The 20,000-nt window shown below is 32.7% G+C and overlaps 2 protein-coding genes across 2 annotated transcripts in view; one reads left to right on the top strand and one right to left on the bottom strand.

Moving 5' to 3' along the window:
* LOC133608239 (centrosomal protein of 89 kDa-like) overlaps positions 1-20,000 on the top strand; it is a 150,462-nt gene that overhangs the window by 105,679 nt on the left and 24,783 nt on the right. The gene's annotated exons all lie outside the window — the stretch shown is intronic.
* The window catches only part of LOC133608238 (E3 ubiquitin-protein ligase RNF182-like), a 33,018-nt gene that overhangs the window by 1,565 nt on the left and 11,453 nt on the right, over positions 1-20,000 (bottom strand). The window lies entirely within an intron of this gene.

Genomic DNA, 20,000 nt, shown 5'->3' with positions numbered 1-20,000 from the left:
TGTTATAACTTGCATCAAGTTCAATAATAAATAAAACAAAAGTGTTATAACTTGCATCAAGTTCAATAATAAATCAGAAAAAGTGTTATAACTTGCATCAAGTTCAATAATAAATCAAAAAAAGTGTTATAACTTGCATCAAGTTCAATAATAAATCAAAAAAAGTGTTATAACTTGCATCAAGTTCAATAATAAATAAAACAAAAGTGTTATAACTTGCATCAAGTTCAATAATAAATAAAACAAAAGTGTTATAACTTGCATCAAGTTCAATAATAAATCAAAAAAGTGTTATTACTTGCATCAAGTTCAATAATAAATCAAAAAGTGTTATAACTTGCATCACGTTCAATAATAAATCAAAAAAAGTGTTATAACTTGCATCAAGTTCAATAATAAATCAAAAAGTGTTATAACTTGCATCACATTCAATAATAAATCAAAAAAGTGTTATTACTTGCATCAAGTTCAATAATAAATCAAAAAAAGTGTTATAACTTGCATCACGTTCAATAATAAATCAAAAAAAGTGTTATAACTTGCATCAAGTTCAACAATAAATCAAATAAAAGTGTTATAACTTGCATCAAGTTCAATAATAAATCAAAAAAGTGTTATTACTTGCATCAAGTTCAATAATAAATCAAAAAGTGTTATAACTTGCATCACGTTCAATAATAAATCAAAAAAAGTGTTATAACTTGCATCAAGTTCAATAATAAATAAAACAAAAGTGTTATAACTTGCATCAAGTTCAATAATAAATCAGAAAAAGTGTTATAACTTGCATCAAGTTCAATAATAAATCAAAAAGTGTTATAACTTGCATCACGTTCAATAATAAATCAAAAAAAGTGTTATAACTTGCATCAAGTTCAATAATAAATCAAATAACTTGCATCAAGTTCAATAATAAATCAAAAAAAGTGTTATAACTTGCATCAAGTTCAATAATAAATAAAACAAAAGTGTTATAACTTGCATCAAGTTCAATAATAAATCAGAAAAAGTGTTGTAACTTGCATCAAGTTCAATAATAAATCAGAAAAAGTGTTACTGTTGCTATATCTGTCAAACTTTCGCTCGTACCGAGAAATATAAAGCCTACAGTAAAAATAAGTACCGGTAATTTCCATTTATTTATATAGCGGATTTCACAGACAGAATCACAAAGTGATTTACAGTGTGTATAGAAAATGAAAGCATAGTAAAAAAAAAATAATCTAAGAATATAATAATTAAAAAAAATTTTTTAAGTGAAATTTCCTCCCGTTCCTCGCGCCCCACCTGTCATGTCTCAATTCCCCACCAGTGGGGCACGCCCCACACTTTGAGAAACGCTGCTCTGAGGGGACACGAGATGGAGAGTTTAGTTCTATCGAAAGTCCCTGATAGGACTACGTGTCATCTTAGCATCGTGCTCTGAGGAGACAAGACTGGTGGAGAGTTTAGTTCTATTGAGAACTCCCAGATTGATGTGGAGCTCAGCCAACTACAAGGATCTGGCGAGAGTCAGGTTAAGTCTCGGTTAGAGACCAGGAAAATATGAACATGTCACACACAAAAAAAACTTGAGACCTGCAACGTGGGTCGGAGGGCATGTGGTCCCAAGCTGCAGCCATCATACCATACCATTCCATACCATACCATAAGACCTGGGGTAGGGGTATGTGGGCTTATCTGTCTAGTAGTCCATGGCGTGTATTTTCTGTAGGGCTGGGAGTCTCTCCTCTCGGTCAACATCCCAGGTGTCTTTGAAATTAATCTTCAGGGCGTCTTTCGCTGCACTGGTCTCACTGGGGGTGTATAGAGCACGGCTCTGCCAAGACTTTTTGCATGTGCTTTGGGTTGTGAACCAAAGATCACGGGTACAAGCTTCCTCTCCCTTCGAGAGGGTGAAAAGCTCCGTCATCCGGGAGGAGCTCAGAGTAGAACCGCTGCTCCTCCACATGGGGGTGGGAGTCAGATGAGGTGGTTCAGGCATCTGGTCAAGATGCCCCTCAGACGCCTCTCGGGGGAGATGTTTAGGGCACGTCTGACCGATTGGAGGCAACATATATATATATATATGTGTATATATATATATATGTATGTATGTATGTATGTATGTATCAGTGACGTGCAGTCACTAGAGGCAGGTGAGGCCCCGCCTCACCTGCCATCATGGAAAGAAAAATGTTTTAAAAAGAAAAACATTGAATTAAATTGTTATATGTATCCAGTGATTATACTATAAAGTTATTTTCCATTTAACTTCACCAGTTTTAGATTATTTTTATTCAAAATCGCTGAATTTTCACATTTGCCGTTCAAATACTGAGAAGAGACGGTGCGGTGAACAGCAGCCAGTCGAGGCACGTCACTCAGTGCCTCAACATGGATTGCGGACTCGGCTAACTGCTGGCCTGCTGTGCAGTGAGACCGTATTGCTACATGAATTATATTATACATTTCCATAGTTTAGTTAGCTGAGGTATATAATGTACAGTGTATTTTGTCGACAACTGTATGTGTGTAACGTATTTCTTGTGCTGAGCGATCATAAAACGGCTGCAAAAGACGCACCGGCTGAGGCTCGCAGTAATCCCGCCTCCTGCACCTCCGCCGTAGAATTGTTATATCAACTAAAGCCCACACTTAAACTTTCCACGTGCAAGATTGAATCTATTTAAAAAAAAGTTATTTCATAAGAAGCCAAAAAGTGCAAAAACAATAATGTTGGTGTCGGAGGAGTTGTGAATGACTGCAGGGCCACAACATTAGGTACACCTGCAGACTGCAGGTGTATCTAATTCACAACTCCTCCAACATGAACATTATTGTTTTTGCACTTTTTGGCTTCTTATTAAATAACTTTTGTAACCTATTTTTATGGGCTTTCCTGGAATGTGGAATGCGCCACTGGTCGTTAAAAAAAAGCAGCTGCGGGTCACAAATGGCCTGCGGGCCGCACTTTGGACACCCCCTACTTCCAGGTGCCCACAACTCAAACGGGCGGCTTTGGCGATTTATTATCAGTTTTTGCGCCTGAACTCTTGACAGATAGATGCGATAGGTGGATGTTGCACTGGCAGTTTCCCAGCATGCTTCAGTGCTGCCAGCTGCCTCTTGAATATTTCAGCCTGCAGCATGTTTGCCTTCAGCAGAAAAAGCTTGAAAAACATAAGGCTGAGCTGCTAAATCAGTCATGGGTGCTGTGTTGGCCCTGACACATAAATGTAGCAAAGCACACACACACACTCACACACACACACACACACACACACACACACACTTACTTGTATTTGTTACCTTCTTGAGACCTCTGAAGAAAATGCCTCCCTATTTAGGACCAGCCTTTCTAGATATATAAAGAAGTGTATTTACAACATTAATAATATATACATACTATGCTAATGTAAAAAAGCTTGTGAAAAATGAGTTGGAATTTCACAAGAAAAACTTAGAATTTTGGCAGTATTATAATAAAAGTCGTCGTTTTACTCAACGCAAGTCAAAATGTTATAAGAACAACTGAACATTTGTGCAATGTTATGATAAAAGTTGGAATTTTACTCAATAACTGTCACGACTTGGTCCTGGGTGTTTGCTTTTCCGGGATGCAACGGAAAGTTGGCTCGGGCGAGACGGGAATGTGAGTACAATTTTTATTTAAAGACTATAAATACAAAACAAGGAAGTAAACAAAAGGCGCGCACAATGGCGGAGAACAAACTATGAAACCAAATACTTGCACAAAGGCAAAAACTATGAACAACAAAAAACACTAACTGTGGCTTAATAAACAAAAACTTACTTGGCATGGAACCGGCATGAAAAAAGAGCAGCAAGGATCATAAGGGTGTGGAGAGTGTGCAGAAGCATAAATAGGGGGATGTCGTCAGAACGACAAACTGAAAACAATGAACTTAAATACTATAGACATGATTAACGAAAACAGGTCCGTGACTCAAAACGTGAAACAGGTGCGTGACGTGACAGGTGAAAACTAATGGTTGCTATGGTGACAAAACAAAACAAAAGTGCACAAAAAGTCCAAAAACAAAACATGATCACACAGACATGACAATAACAGTGGCTATTTTACAAGAAAAGTAAAACATGTTGGCAATTTTTACGAAAAGAGTCGTAATTTTACTCGTCAAAAGTCACAATTTTATAAGAAAACTTAAAATTTTTGTCAAAATTATAATAATAATTGGAATTTTACTTGGCAAAATTATGACAAAAGTCATCATTTTACTCCGAAATATGTCACTATTTTACAAGAACAACAAAACAATTTGCAATATTGTGATAAAAGTCAGAATTTTATTTGACAAATGTCACCATTTTGCATTAAAAAGTAATAACTTTACATTAAAAAAAAAAGTAATCATTTTACGAGAAAATATTGCAATATCACAGAGACGGAAAGAATATGAGACATTTTTCCCAATTTTATAAGAAAAAAGTCGACACATTGTGAGAAAAAGACTGCTTTTAGTAACATTGTATTGTTTTCTTAATCTTTTGTTTGTAATTGGTTTTTAATCTTCCTTATTTACTTCAAGTTATTACAGTATGTCTCTATATACATATTTATTTATTTTGTTTAATTATTTTCGCCAAAGGGGGCACATTTCCAGTCTTACACACACTTGTTATTTCATATGTTGACCAGAGGGGGAGCACTTTTAAAAGCGACACACAGTCAATGTGAAAAATCCCTCCTTTTTGGGACCACCCTCATTTTGACCAGCAGGGGTGCAAATGAGACATTGTCTATTAGATGCAATGTTATTGATTTATGTCATCACTTGTTCACACCTCCTCATATGGAAGATACTTTTCCTTCTTCATGTCTCAGGAATGCTAGAAATACAAGAACACACACACACACACACACAATTGTATTTGTTACCTTCTTGAGACCTCTGAAGAAAATGCCTCCCTCTTTAGGACCACCCTTTCGAGATATATAAAGAAGTGTATTTACAACATTAATAATATATACATACTATGCTAATATAAAAAAGCTTGTGAAAAATGAGTTGGAATTTCACAAGAAAAACTTAGAATTTTGGCAGTATTATAATAAAAGTCGTCGTTTTACTCAACGCAAGTCAAAATGTTATAAGAACAACTGAACATTTGTGCAATGTTATGATAAAAGTTGGAATTTTACTCAATAACTGTCATGACTTGGTCCTGGGTGTTTGCTTTTCCGGGATGCAACGGAAAGTTGGCTCGGGCGAGACGGGAATGTGAGTACATTTTTTATTTAAAGACTATAAATACAAAACAAGGAAGTAAACAAAAGGCGCGCACAATGGCGGAGAACAAACTATGAAACCAAATACTTGCACAAAGGCAAAAACTATGAAGAACAAAAAACACTAACTGTGGCTTAATAAACAAAAACTTACTTGGCATGGAACCGGCATGAAAAAAGAGCAGCAAGGATCATAAGGGTGTGGAGAGTGTGCAGAAGCATAAATAGGGGGATGTCGTCAGAACGACAAACTGAAAACAATGAACTTAAATACTATAGACACGATTAACGAAAACAGGTCCGTGACTCAAAACGTGAAACAGGTGCGTGACGTGACAGGTAAAACTAATGGTTGCTATGGTGACAAAACAAAACAAAAGTGCACAAAAAGTCCAAAAACAAATCATGATCACACAGACATGACAATAACAGTGGCTATTTTACAAGAAAAGTAAAACATGTTGGCAATTTTACGAAGAGTCGTAATTTCACTCGTCAAAAGTCACAATTTTATAAGAAAACTTAAAATTTTTGTCAAATCTATAATAATAATTGGAATTTTACTTGGCAAAATTATGACAAAAGTCATAATTTTACTCCGAAATATGTCACTATTTTACAAGAACAACTAAACAATTTGCAATAATGTGATAAAAGTCAGAATTTTATTTGACAAATGTCACCATTTTGCATTAAAAAGTAATACTTTTACGTAAAAAAAAGTAATAATTTTACGAGAAAATATTGCAATATCACAGAGACAGAAAGATTATGAGACATTTTTCCCAATTTTATAAGAAAAAAGTCGACACATTGTGACAAAAAGACTGCTTTTAGTAACATTTTATTGTTTTCTTAATCTTTTGTTTGTAATTGGTTTTTAATCTTCCTTATTTACTTCAAGTTATTACAGTATGTCTCTATATGCATCTTTATTTATTTTGTTTAATTATTTTGGCCAAAGGGGGCACATTTCCAGTCTTACACACACTTGTTATTTCATATGTTGACCAGAGGTGGAGCACTTTTAAAAGCGACACACAGTCAATGTGAAAAATCCTTCCTTTTTGGGACCACCCTCATTTTGACCAGCAGGGGTGCAAATGAGACATTGTCTATTAGATGCAATGTTATTGATTTATGTCATCACTTGTTCACACCTCCTCATATGGAAGATACTTTTCCTTCTTCATGTCTCAGGAATGCTAGAAATACAAGAACACACACACACACACACAATTGTATTTGTTACCTTCTTGAGACCTCTGAAGAAAATGCCTCCCTCTTTAGGACCAGCCTTTCTAGATATATAAAGAAGTGTATTTACAACATGAATAATATATACATACTATGCAAATATAAAAAAGCTTGTGAAAAATAAGTTGGAATTTCACAAGAAAAACTTAGAATTGTGGCAGTATTATAATAAAAGTCGTCGTTTTACTCAACGCAAGTCAAAATGTTATAAGAACAACTGAACATGTGTGCAATGTTATGATAAAAGTTGGAATTTTACTCAATAACAGTGGCTATTTTACAAGAAAAGTAAAACATGTTGGCAATTTTACGAAGAGTCGTAATTTCACTCGTCAAAAGTCACAATTTTATAAGAAAACTTAAAATTTTTGTCAAAATTATAATAATAATTGGAATTTTACTTGGCAAAATTATGACAAAAGTCATCATTTTACTCCGAAATATGTCACTATTTTACAAGAACAACGAAACAATTCTGAAATATTGTGATAAAAGTCAGAATTTTATTTGACAAATGTCACCATTTTGCATTAAAAAGTAATCATTTTACATTAAAAAAAAAAGTAATCATTTTACGAGAAAATATTGCAATATCACAGGAACAGAAAGAATATCAGAAGTTTTTCCCAATTTTATAAGAAAAAAGTCGACACTTTGTGACAAAAAGACGGCTTTTAGTTAAAAAATTGTTTTAAATCTTTTGTTTGTAATTGGTTTTTAATGTTCCTTATTTACTTCAAGTTATTACAGTTTGTCTCTATATACATATTTATTTATTTATTTTGTTTAATTCATTTTGGCCAAAGGTGGTGCATTTCAATTTCTTACACACACTTGTTATTTCATATGTTGACCAGAGGGGGAGCACTTTTAAAAGCGACACACAGTCAATTTGAAATTTGAAAACAATTTGCAATATTGTGACAAAAGTCAGAATTTTATTTGACAAAAGTCACCATTTTGCATAACAATTTTACATAAAAAAGTAATAATTTTACATAAAAAAAGGAATAATTTTAAGAGAAAATATTGCAATATCACAGGAACAGAAAGAATATCAGAAGTTTTTCCCAATTTTATAAGAAAAAAGTCGACACATTGTGACAAAAAGACGGCTTTTAGTTAAAAAAAATTGTTTTAAATCTTTTGTTTGTAATTGGTTTTTAATGTTCCTTATTTACTTCAAGTTATTACAGTATGTCTCTATATACATATTTATTTATTTATTTTGTTTAATTCATTTTGGCCAAAGGTGGTGCATTTCAATTTCTTACACACACTTGTTATTTCATATGTTGACCAGAGGGGGAGCACTTTTAAAAGCGACACACAGTCAATGTGAAATTTGAAAACAATTTGCAATATTGTGACAAAAGTCAGAATTTTATTTGACAAATGTCACCATTTTGCATAATAATTTTACATAAAAAAGTAATAATTTTACATAAAAAAAGTAATAATTTTACAAGAAAATATTGCAATATCATAGAGACAGAAAAAATATTAGAAGTTTTTCCCAATTTTATAAGAAAAAAGTCGACACATTGTGACAAAAAGACGGCTTTTAGTTAAAAAAAATTGTTTTAAATCTTTTGTTTGTAATTGGTTTTTAATCTTCCTTATTTACTTCAAGTTATTACAGTATGTCTCTATATACATATTTATTTATTTATTTTGTTTAATTCATTTTGGCCAAAGGTGGTGCATTTCAATTTCTTACACACACTTGTTATTTCATATGTTGACCAGAGGGGGAGCACTTTTAAAAGCGACACACAGTCAATGTGAAATTTGAAAACAATTTGCAATATTGTGACAAAAGTCAGAATTTTATTTGACAAATGTCACCATTTTGCCTAACAATTTTACATAAAAGAAGTAATAATTTTACATTAAAAAAGTAATAATTTTACGAGAAAATATTGCAATATCACAGAGACAGAAAGAATATGAGACATTTTTCCCAATTTTATAAGAAAAAAGTCGACACATTGTGACAAAAAGACGGCTTTTAGTTAAAAAAATTGTTTTAAATCTTTTGTTTGTAATTGGTTTTTAATGTTCCTTATTTACTCCAAGTTATTACAGTATGTCTCTATATACATATTTATTTATTTATTTTGTTTAATTTATTTTGGCCAAAGGTGGTGCATTTCAATTTCTTACACACACTTGTTATTTCATATGTTGACCAGAGGGGGAGCACTTTTAAAAGCGACACACAGTCAATGTGAAATTTGAAAACAATTTGCAATATTGTGACAAAAGTCAGAATTTTAATTGACAAAAGTCACCATTTTGCATAACAATTTTACATAAAAAAGTAATAATTTTACATAAAAAAAGGAATAATTTTAAGAGAAAATATTGCAATATCACAGGAACAGAAAGAATATCAGAAGTTTTTCCCAATTTTATAAGAAAAAAGTCGACACATTGTGACAAAAAGACGGCTTTTAGTTAAAAAAAATTTGTTTTAAGTCTTTTATTTGTAATTGGTTTTTAATCTTCCTTATTTACTTCAAATTATTACAGTATGTCTCTATATACATATTTATTTATTTATTTTGTTTAATTCATTTTGGCCAAAGGTGGCGCATTTCAATTTCTTACACACACTTGTTATTTCATATGTTGACCAGAGGGGGAGCACTTTTAAAAGCGACACACAGTCAATTTGAAATTTGAAAACAATTTGCAATATTGTGACAAAAGTCAGAATTTTATTTGACAAATGGCACCAATTTGCATAACAATTTTACATAAAAAAAGTAATAATTTTACATTAAAAAAAGGAATAATTTTAAGAAAAAATATTGCAATATCACAGAGACAGAAAAAATATGAGACATTTTTCCAATTTTATAAGAAGAAGTCGACACATTGGGACAAAAAGACGGCTTTTAGTTAAAAAAAATGTTTTAAATCTTTTGTTTGTAAATGGTTTTTAATCTTCCTTATTTACTTCAAATTATTACAGTATGTCTCTATATACATATTTATTTTGTTTAATTCATTTTGGCCAAAGGTGGTGCATTTCAATTTCTTACACACACTTGTTATTTCATATGTTGACCAGAGGGGGAGCACTTTTAAAAGCGACACACAGTCAATGTGAAATTTGAAAACAATTTGCAATATTGTGACAAAAGTCAGAATTTTATTTGACAAATGTCACCATTTTGCATAATAATTTTACATAAAAAAAGTAATAATTTTACATAAAAAAAGTAATAATTTTACGAGAAAATATTGCAATATCACAGAGACAGAAAGAATATGAGACATTTTTCCCAATTTTATAAGAAAAAAGTCGACACATTGTGACAAAAAGACGGCTTTTAGTTAAAAAAAATTGTTTTAAATCTTTTGTTTGTAATTGGTTTTTAATGTTCCTTATTTACTTCAAGTTATTACAGTATGTCTCTATATACATATTTATTTATTTTGTTTAATTCATTTTGGCCAAAGGTGGTGCATTTCAATTTCTTACACACACTTGTTATTTCATATGTTGACCAGAGGGGGAGCACTTTTAAAAGCGACACACAGTCAATGTGAAATTTGAAAACAATTTGCAATATTGTGACAAAAGTCAGAATTTTATTTGACAAATGTCACCATTTTGCATAATAATTTTACATAAAAAAAGTAATAATTTTACATGAAAAAAGTAATAATTTTACATAAAAAAAGTAATAATTTTACGAGAAAATATTGCAATATCACAGAGACAGAAAGAATATGAGACATTTTTCCAATTTTATAAGAAAAAAGTCGACACATTGGGACAAAAAGACGGCTTTTAGTTAAAAAAAATTGTTTTAAATCTTTTGTTTGTAATTGGTTTTTAATGTTCCTTATTTACTTCAAGTTATTACAGTATGTCTCTATATACATATTTATTTATTTATTTTGTTTAATTCATTTTGGCCAAAGGTGGTGCATTTCAATTTATTACACACACACTTATTTCATATGTTGACCAGAGGGGGAGCACTTTTAAAAGCGACACACAGTCAATGTGAAATTTGAAAACGATTTGCAATATTGTGACAAAAGTCAGAATTTTATTTGACAAATGTCACCATTTTGCATAATAATTTTACATAAGAAAAGTAATAATTTTACATAAAAAAAGTAATAATTTTACGAGAAAATATTGCAATATCACAGAGACAGAAAGAATATGAGACATTTTTCCCAATTTTATAAGAAAAAAGTCGACACATTGTGACAAAAAGACGGCTTTTAGTTAAAAAAATTGTTTTAAATCTTTTGTTTGTAATTGGTTTTTAATGTTCCTTATTTACTTCAAGTTATTACAGTATGTCTCTATATACATATTTATTTATTTATTTTGTTTAATTCATTTTGGCCAAACGTGGTGCATTTCAATTTTTTACGCACACTTGTTATTTCATATGTTGACCAGAGCGGGAGCACTTTTAAAAGCGACACACAGTCAATGTGAAATTTGAAAACAATTTGCAATATTGTGACAAAAGTCAGAATTTTATTTGACAAATGTCACCAATTTGCATAATAATTTTACATAAAAAAAAGTAATAATTTTACATAAAAAAAGTAATAATTTTATGAGAAAATATTGCAATATCACAGGAACAGAAAGAATATCAGAAGTTTTTCCCAATTTTATAAGAAAAAAGTCGACACATTGTGACAAAAAGACGGCTTTTAGTTAAAAAAAATTGTTTTAAATCTTTTGTTTGTAATTGGTTTTTAATGTTCCTTATTTACTTCAAGTTATTACAGTATGTCTCTATATACATATTTATTTATTTATTTTGTTTAATTCATTTTGGCCAGAGGTGGTGCATTTCAATTTCTTACACACACTTGTTATTTCATATGTTGACCGGAGCGGGAGCACTTTTAAAAGCGACACACAGTCAATGTGAAATTTGAAAACAATTTGCAATATTGTGACAAAAGTCAGAATTTTATTTGACAAATGTCACCATTTTGCATAACAATTTTACATAAAAAAGTAATAATTTTACATTAAAAAAAAAGAATAATTTTAAAAGAAAATATTGCAATATCACAGAGACAGAAAGAATATGAGACATTTTTCCCAATTTTATAAGAAAAAAGTCGACACATTGTGACAAAAAGACGGCTTTTAGTTAAAAAAATTGTTTTAAATCTTTTGTTTGTAATTGGTTTTTAATGTTCCTTATTTACTTCAAGTTATTACAGTATGTCTCTATAAACATATTTATTTATTTATTTTGTTTAAATCATTTTGGCTAAAGGTGGTGCATTTCAATTTCTTACACACACTTGTTATTTCATATGTTGACCAGAGGGGGAGCACTTTTAAAAGCGACACACAGTCAATGTGAAATTTGAAAACAATTTGCAATATTGTGACAAAAGTCAGAATTTTATTTGACAAATGTCACCATTTTGCATAATAATTTTACATAAAAAAGTAATAATTTTACATTTTAAAAAAAAGGAATAATTTTAAGAGAAAATATTGCAATATCACAGAGACAGAAAGAATATGAGACATTTTTCCCAATTTTATAAGAAAAAAGTCGACACATTGTGACAAAAAGACGGCTTTTAGTTAAAAAAATTGTTTTAAATCTTTTGTTTGTAATTGTTTTTTAATGTTCCTTATTTACTTCAAGTTATTACAGTATGTCTCTATATATTTATTTATTTATTTTGTTTAATTCATTTTGGCCAAACGTGGTGCATTTCAATTTCTTACGCACACTTGTTATTTCATATGTTGACCAGAGGGGGAGCACTTTTCAAAGCGACACACAGTCAATTTGAAATTTGAAAACAATTTGCAATATTGTGACAAAAGTCAGAATTTTATTTGACAAAAGTCACCATTTTGCATAACAATTTTACATAAAAAAGTAATAATTTTACACAAAAAAAGGAATAATTTTAAGAGAAAATATTGCAATATCACAGAAACAGAAAGAATATCAGAAGTTTTTCCCAATTTTATAAGAAAAAAGTCGACACATTGTGACAAAAAGACGGCTTTTAGTTAAAAAAATTGTTTTAAATCTTTTGTTTGTAATTGGTTTTTAATGTTCCTTATTTACTTCAAGTTATTACAGTATGTCTCTATAAACATATTTATTTATTTATTTTGTTTAATTCATTTTGGCCAAAGGTGGTGCATTTCAATTTCTTACACACACTTGTTATTTCATATGTTGACCAGAGCGGGAGCACTTTTAAAAGCGACACACAGTCAATTTGAAATTTGAAAACAATTTGCAATATTGTGACAAAAGTCAGAATTTTATTTGACAAAAGTCACCATTTTGCATAACAATTTTACATAAAAAAGTAATAATTTTACATTTAAAAAAATGAATAATTTTAAGAGAAAATATTGCAATATCACAGAGACAGAAAGAATATGAGACATTTTTCCCAATTTTATAAGAAAAAAGTCGACACATTGTGACAAAAAGACGGCTTTTAGTTAAAAAAATTGTTTTAAATCTTTTGTTTGTAATTGGTTTTTAATGTTCCTTATTTACTTCAAGTTATTACAGTATGTCTCTATATACATATTTATTTATTTATTTTGTTTAATTCATTTTGGCCAAACGTGGTGCATTTCAATTTTTTACGCACACTTGTTATTTCATATGTTGACCAGAGGGGGAGCACTTTTAAAAGTGACACACAGTCAATTTAAAATTTGAAAACAATTTGCAATATTGTGACAAAAGTCAGAATTTTATTTGACAAAAGTCACCATTTTGCATAACAATTTTACATAAAAAAGTAATAATTTTACATAAAAAAGGAATAATTTTACGAGAAAATATTGCAATATCACAGAGACAGAAAGAATATGAGACATTTTTCCCAATTTTATAAGAAAAAAGTCGACACATTGTGACAAAAAGACGGCTTTTAGTAAAAAAAAAAGTTTTTGTAATCTTTTGTTTGTAATTGGTTTTTAATGTTCCTTATTTACTTCAAGTTATTACAGTATGTCTCTATATACATATTTATTTATTTTGTTTAATTCATTTTGGCCAAAGGTGGTGCATTTCAATTTCTTACACACACTTGTTATTTCATATGTTGACCAGAGGGGGAGCACTTTTAAAAGCGACACACAGTCAATGTGAAATTTGAAAACAATTTGCAATATTGTGACAAAAGTCAGAATTTTATTTGACAAATGTCACCATTTTGCATAACAATTTTACATAAAAAAGTAATAATTTTACATAAAAAAAGTAATAATTTTACGAGAAAATATTGCAATATCACAGAGACAGAAAGAATATGAGACATTTTTCCAATTTTATAAGAAAAAAGTCGACACATTGTGACAAAAAGACGGCTTTTAGTTAAAAAAAATTGTTTTAAATCTTTTATTTGTAATTGGTTTTTAATGTTCCTTATTTACTTCAAATTATTACAGTATGTCTCTATATACATATTTATTTATTTATTTTGTTTAATTCATTTTGGCCAAAGGTGGTGCATTTCAATTTCTTACACACACTTGTTATTTCATATGTTGACCAGAGCGGGAGCACTTTTAAAAGCGAAACACAGTCAATGTGAAATTTGAAAACAATTTGCAATATTGTGACAAAAGTCAGAATTTTATTTGACAAATGTCACCATTTTGCATAATAATTTTACATAAAAAAAGTAATAATTTTACATTAAAAAAAATGAATAATTTTAAGAGAAAATATTGCAATATCACAGAGACAGAAAGAATATGAGACATTTTTCCAATTTTATAAGAAAATAGTCGACACATTGTGACAAAAAGACGGCTTTTAGTTAAAAAATTAGTTTTAAATCTTTTGTTTGTAATTGGTTTTTAATGTTCCTTATTTACTCCAAGTTATTACAGTATGTCTCTATATACATATTTATTTATTTATTTTGTTTAATTCATTTTGGCCAAAGGTGGCGCATTTCAATTTCTTACACACACTTGTTATTTCATATGTTGACCAGAGGGAGAGCACTTTTAAAAGCGACACACAGTCAATTTAAAATTTGAAAACAATTTGCAATATTGTGAGAAAAGTCCGAATTTTATTTGACAAATGTCACCATTTTGCATAATAATTTTACATAAAAAAAAGTAATAATTTTACATTAAAAAAGTAATAATTTTACGAGAAAATATTGCAATATCACAGAGACAGAAAGAATATGAGACATTTTTCCCAATTTTATAAGAAAAAAGTCGACACATTGTGACAAAAAGACGGCTTTTAGTTAAAAAAATTGTTTTAAATCTTTTGTTTGTAATTGTTTTTTAATGTTCCTTATTTACTTCAAGTTATTACAGTATGTCTCTATATATTTATTTATTTATTTTGTTTAATTCATTTTGGCCAAAGGTGGCGCATTTCAATTTCTTACACACACACTTGTTATTTCATATGTTGACCAGAGGGGGAGCACTTTTAAAAGCGACACACAGTCAATTTAAAATTTGAAAACAATTTGCAATATTGTGACAAAAGTCAGAATTTTATTTGACAAATGTCACCATTTTGCATAACAATTTTACATAAAAAAAAGTAATAATTTTACATAAAAAAAAGTAATAATTTTACGAGAAAATATGGCAATATCACAGAGACAGAAAGAATATGAGACATTTTTCCCAATTTTTTAAGAAAAAAGTCGACACATTGTGACAAAAAGACGGCTTTTAGTAAAAAAATATTTTTGTAATCTTTTGTTTGTAATTGGTTCTTAATCTTCATTATTTACTTGAAGTTCTTACAGTATGTCTCTATATATGTCATGTCTGTGTGATCATGTTTTTTGTTTTGGTCATGTTCGTTTTGGGTTTTGGACTTTTTGTGCACTTTTGTTTTGTCACCACAGCAACCATTAGTTTTCACCTGTCACGTCACGCACCTGTTTCACGTTTTGAGTCACGCACCTGCTTTCACTAATCATGTCCGTAGTATTTAAGTTCATTCTTTTCAGTTTGTCGTTCTGACGACCTCTCCACATTTATGCTTATGTACTCTCTTCATCCTCTAAGATCCTGCTTCACGTCCCTTGTCAAAGTAAGTTTTTGTTCCATGTTTATAGTCTTTTTGTTTTTCATAGTTTGTTCTCCGCCACTGTGCGTCCTTTTCATTTGTACTTTTTTGCTATAGTCTTTTGGTTTCATAGTTTATTCTCCGCCGGGGATTTAAGGCCAACCGGTAATAAAGTGCTTTTATATTCCACAGTGCCGTTAACCTTGCACGCCGTTAAAAGTGCAGCTGGCAAAAGTAAATACACATTTCCCACCATATTTAAATACTAGTCAGTGTATAACAGTCATTAGTCTGTATCAGTCAGTACACGCTTGGAATAGTAAATACATATACTGATGTATTAGAGTATGATGATGTAAATACATATACCGTATTTTCCGCACTATAAGGCGCACCGGATTATTAGCCGCACCTTCAATGAATTGCATATTTCATAACTTTGTCCACCAATAAGCCGCCCCGGACTATAAGCCGCGCCTACGCTGCGCTAAAGGGAATGTCAAAAAAACAGTCAGATAGTTCAGTCAAACTTTAATAATATATTGAAAACCAGCGTTCTAACAACTCTGTCCCAAAATGTACGCAAATGTGCAATCACAAACATAGTAAAATTCAAAATAGTGCAGAGCAATAGCAACATAATGTTGCTCGAACGTTAATGTCACAACACACAAAATAAACATAGCGCTCACTTTCTGAAGTTATTCTTCATTCGTAAATCCTTCGAATTCTTCGTCTTCGGTGTCCGAATTGAAAAGTTGCGCAAGCGTGGGATCCAAAATGGCCGGTTCCGTCTCGTCGAAGTCAGTGTCGCTGTTGTTGTCCAGTAGTTCTGTGAATCCTGCCTTCCGGAAAGCTCGGACCACAGTTGTGACCGAAATATCTGCCCAGGCATTTACGATCCACTGGCAGATGTTGGCGTATGTCGTCCGGCGTTGTCTGCCCGTCTTAGTGAAGGTGTGTTCGCCTTCGGTCATCCATTGTTCCCACGCCGTTCGCAGTCGTGATTTGAATGCCCTGTTGACACCAATATCCAGCGGTTGGAGTTCTTTGGTTAATCCACCCGGAATGACGGCGAGTGTTGTATTTGTGTGCTTCACTTGTTTTTTGACACCATCTGTGATGTGGGCGCGCATGGAGTCGTATATCAACATGGATGGAGCTGTGTGAAAAAAGCCACCCGGCCTCTTCGCGTAAACTTCCCTTAACCACTCGCTCATCTTTTCTTCATCCATCCATCCCTTCGAGTTAGCTTTTATGATGACGCCGGCTGGAAAGGTCTCTTTAGCAAGGTCTTCCTTTTGAATATCAAGTTTCTGGCCATTAGCATGGCAAGCTAGAACCACAGTGAAGGACGACTTCTCATTCCCTGTGGTGCGAATATTCACCGTACGTGCTCCCGTTGTATCCACAGTGCGGTTCACAGGAATATCAAAAGTCAGTGGAACCTCGTCCATGTTGATAATGTTCTCTGGCCGGATCTTTTTTTCAGCTATCTTGTTTTTACAATATGCACGGAAAGTAGCCAGCTTTTCTTGAAAGTCTTTAGGCAGTTGCTGTGAAATAGTAGTCCGTGTGCGGATGGAGAGATTGCGTCTTTTCATGAACCGGAAACACCAAGAAGCACCACCTTTAAAATCATCCAGGTGAAGTTCGCTTGCTAGCGTTGTTGCCTTCATTCGAATAGTGATGGTGCTGACACTTCTGCTTGCTGCTCTCTGCTCAACAACCCACTGTTCCAGTTCGTCCTCCAACAGTTGCCATCTTGCTTTGTTCCCTCGGAAACTCTGTTTTGTCTTCTTTACCTGGCGCAGGTCATCTTCTTGCTTCCTCCACCTACGCACCATTGATTCATTTATGTTATATTCTCTTGCTGCTGCTCTATTTCCGTGTTCTTCGGCATGACTTATTGCCTTAAGTTTAAATTCTGCGTTATACGCGTGTCGCTTAGTAGGAGCCATTTTGTGGTCTGGTCTTTACAGATGTAAACACACAAAGGAAATGAAACGTACGGTAATATCCGCGCGCTTTTTCTTCTTCTTCCGGGGCGGGTGGTTGCTTACAGTAGAAGAAGAAGCGCTTCCTGTTCTATGGGGGCGGGTGCTTACCTTGGCGGTTGCTTGCGTAGAAGAAGAAGCGCTTCCTGTTCTACCGGGAAAAAAGATGGCGGCTGTTTACCGAAGTTGCGAGATCGAAACTTTATGAAAATGAATCGTAATATTAATCCATATATAAAGCGCACCGGGTTATAAGGCGCACTGTCAGCTTTTGAGAAAATTTGTGGTTTTTAGGTGCGCCTTATAGTGCGGAAAATACGGTACTGATATATTAATGTATGATTATGTAAATACATATACTGATTTATTAAAGTATGATGATGTAAATACATATACTGATATATTAATGTATGATTATGTAAATACATATACTGATTTATTAAAGTGTGATGATGTAAATACATATACTGATATATTAAAGTGTAATTATGTAAATACATATACTGATTTATTAAAGTATGATGATGTAAATACATATACTGATATACAGTGTTGGGACTAACGCGTTACTTTGTAACGCGTTACTTTGTAACGCGTTAGTGTAACGCCGTTAGTTTCGGCGGTAACTAGTAATATAACGCGTTATTTTTTATATTCAGTAACTCAGTTACCGTTACTACATGATGCGTTACTGCGTTATTTTACGTTACTTTTTATGTAGTATAAAGTGTGTTTTATTGGAGCGCTGCTGTGTCATCGTTCTGATTCTTCTTGTGTCACAAGCCGGAGAAGAGAGAGAGACACGCGCTCTGTGTGTGAGTGTGGGGAGGGAGGAGAGGGAGGAGGGGGGCGTGTCTGATCATGGCGGAGCCAGAAGTCGAGTTTGCTAACATGGAGATATTTTCACTACTTTTCTTTTGTCGAGCACAAAGAAAATAACATTTTAGTTAAATGTAAATTGTGCTTTGGATCAAAGATGCCATCTACTGCCCAAAACAGCAATTCAAATCTGCTGAAACAAGCTACATAAGCAATATGCTTCGACGAAGCTAGTAAAGAGAGACAGAGACTCTGATGCCACTTCACCTCCACCACCACCACCATTCACCGCTGAAGGTACACACTCTGTCAATCAATGTTCCCTCTAATTGTTCATGTGTGTGAGCAAACGCAAAAAGTCCCTGAGCATTGAGTGGAGTCCATGTGAGCAACTTTAGACGTGCACACTGTGGCTACACCAGCAGCACACCTGTCCCAAACCTCACTAAATAACAACTTACATCTCCATCCATCCATCCATTTCCTACCGCTTGTCCCTTTCGGGGTCGCTGGAGCCTATCTCAGCTGCATTCGGGCGGAAGGCAGGGTACACCCTGGACAAGTCCCCACCTCATCACAGGGCCAACACAGATAGACAGACAACATTCTCTTATTATTATAATCAAATGACAGCAGTCATTTCCATTTCTAATATAAGTGTTTAGGCCCACTTATAATGACAATAACAACAAATATTGTTTTTCATGAACTGTGTACTTGTATTGTTTGTCTGGGTGGAGGTCCTGCTTTGGAAATAGTTTGTACCCCTTTCAGACATTGCATTTAGTTCCCATTAAAACATTCACGTGTTGCACAATGAGATGTAAGCAGGGGATCATGTGTACATTCCTGCAACTTCCTGTTTGTAAAAAATATATTTTTATTAGTATTTATTTAATATACTAACAGCATTTAATGATTAATATTCATAAATTAAGATTCCTAATAAATGACACTAGAATAAGCACACATTTGATTGGTAAATCATAGTGTAACGACCTGGAATGACACTTTATGTGTGGTGTTGGAGTTGTCCGACTTTTTGTGTGGCTGTAAACGCATCACTGGCTAAGTGCCATATGTGCATGTGTTGGCGCACGTGAGAAAGAGCGCGCGGCTGCTGTTGATATAACAAAGTTGCTTTTGGTCTGGTTTGTACTGCAGAAAATGACCACTTTTGCTAGATATCATTTTTTTTACTAATGTTTTGGTGATGTGTTTATGGCCGACAGTAAAGAGTTTTGCTCAGTAAAGTGATGGATGGAATTCATGTCCTCAAAGCGTCTCGACAGACGTTACAATATTTGAACAACGATGACGAAAACGGTTTTCTCTGTCGTGTCCGTGTCGTGTCGAAAATTGTTATGCGCTTATTTTTTTTAATTTGATTTTGTGCGTGGCATAGATTTGCCGTGCGCAGAGGACGCTTGAGCAGTGCGCAATTGCACAGGCGCGCTCCTGAGAGGGAACGTTGCTGTCAATTCTCTTATATACTCTTTCATTCTAGACTTCTAGAGTGTTTGATTATCACATCACTCTAAATGTATAGACTATAAAGTTCACAAACATAAAGAGGGATCCTAGTAGGCCAGGCCAATCTTTCCTTATCTCTAAACTAAA

The sequence above is a fragment of the Nerophis lumbriciformis genome, linkage group LG06 (assembly GCF_033978685.3).
Source record: "Nerophis lumbriciformis linkage group LG06, RoL_Nlum_v2.1, whole genome shotgun sequence".
Classification (NCBI taxonomy): domain Eukaryota; kingdom Metazoa; phylum Chordata; class Actinopteri; order Syngnathiformes; family Syngnathidae; genus Nerophis; species Nerophis lumbriciformis.
The sequence above is the reverse complement of the archived record's forward strand: the minus strand, read 5'-3'. Positions and strand labels throughout refer to the sequence as shown.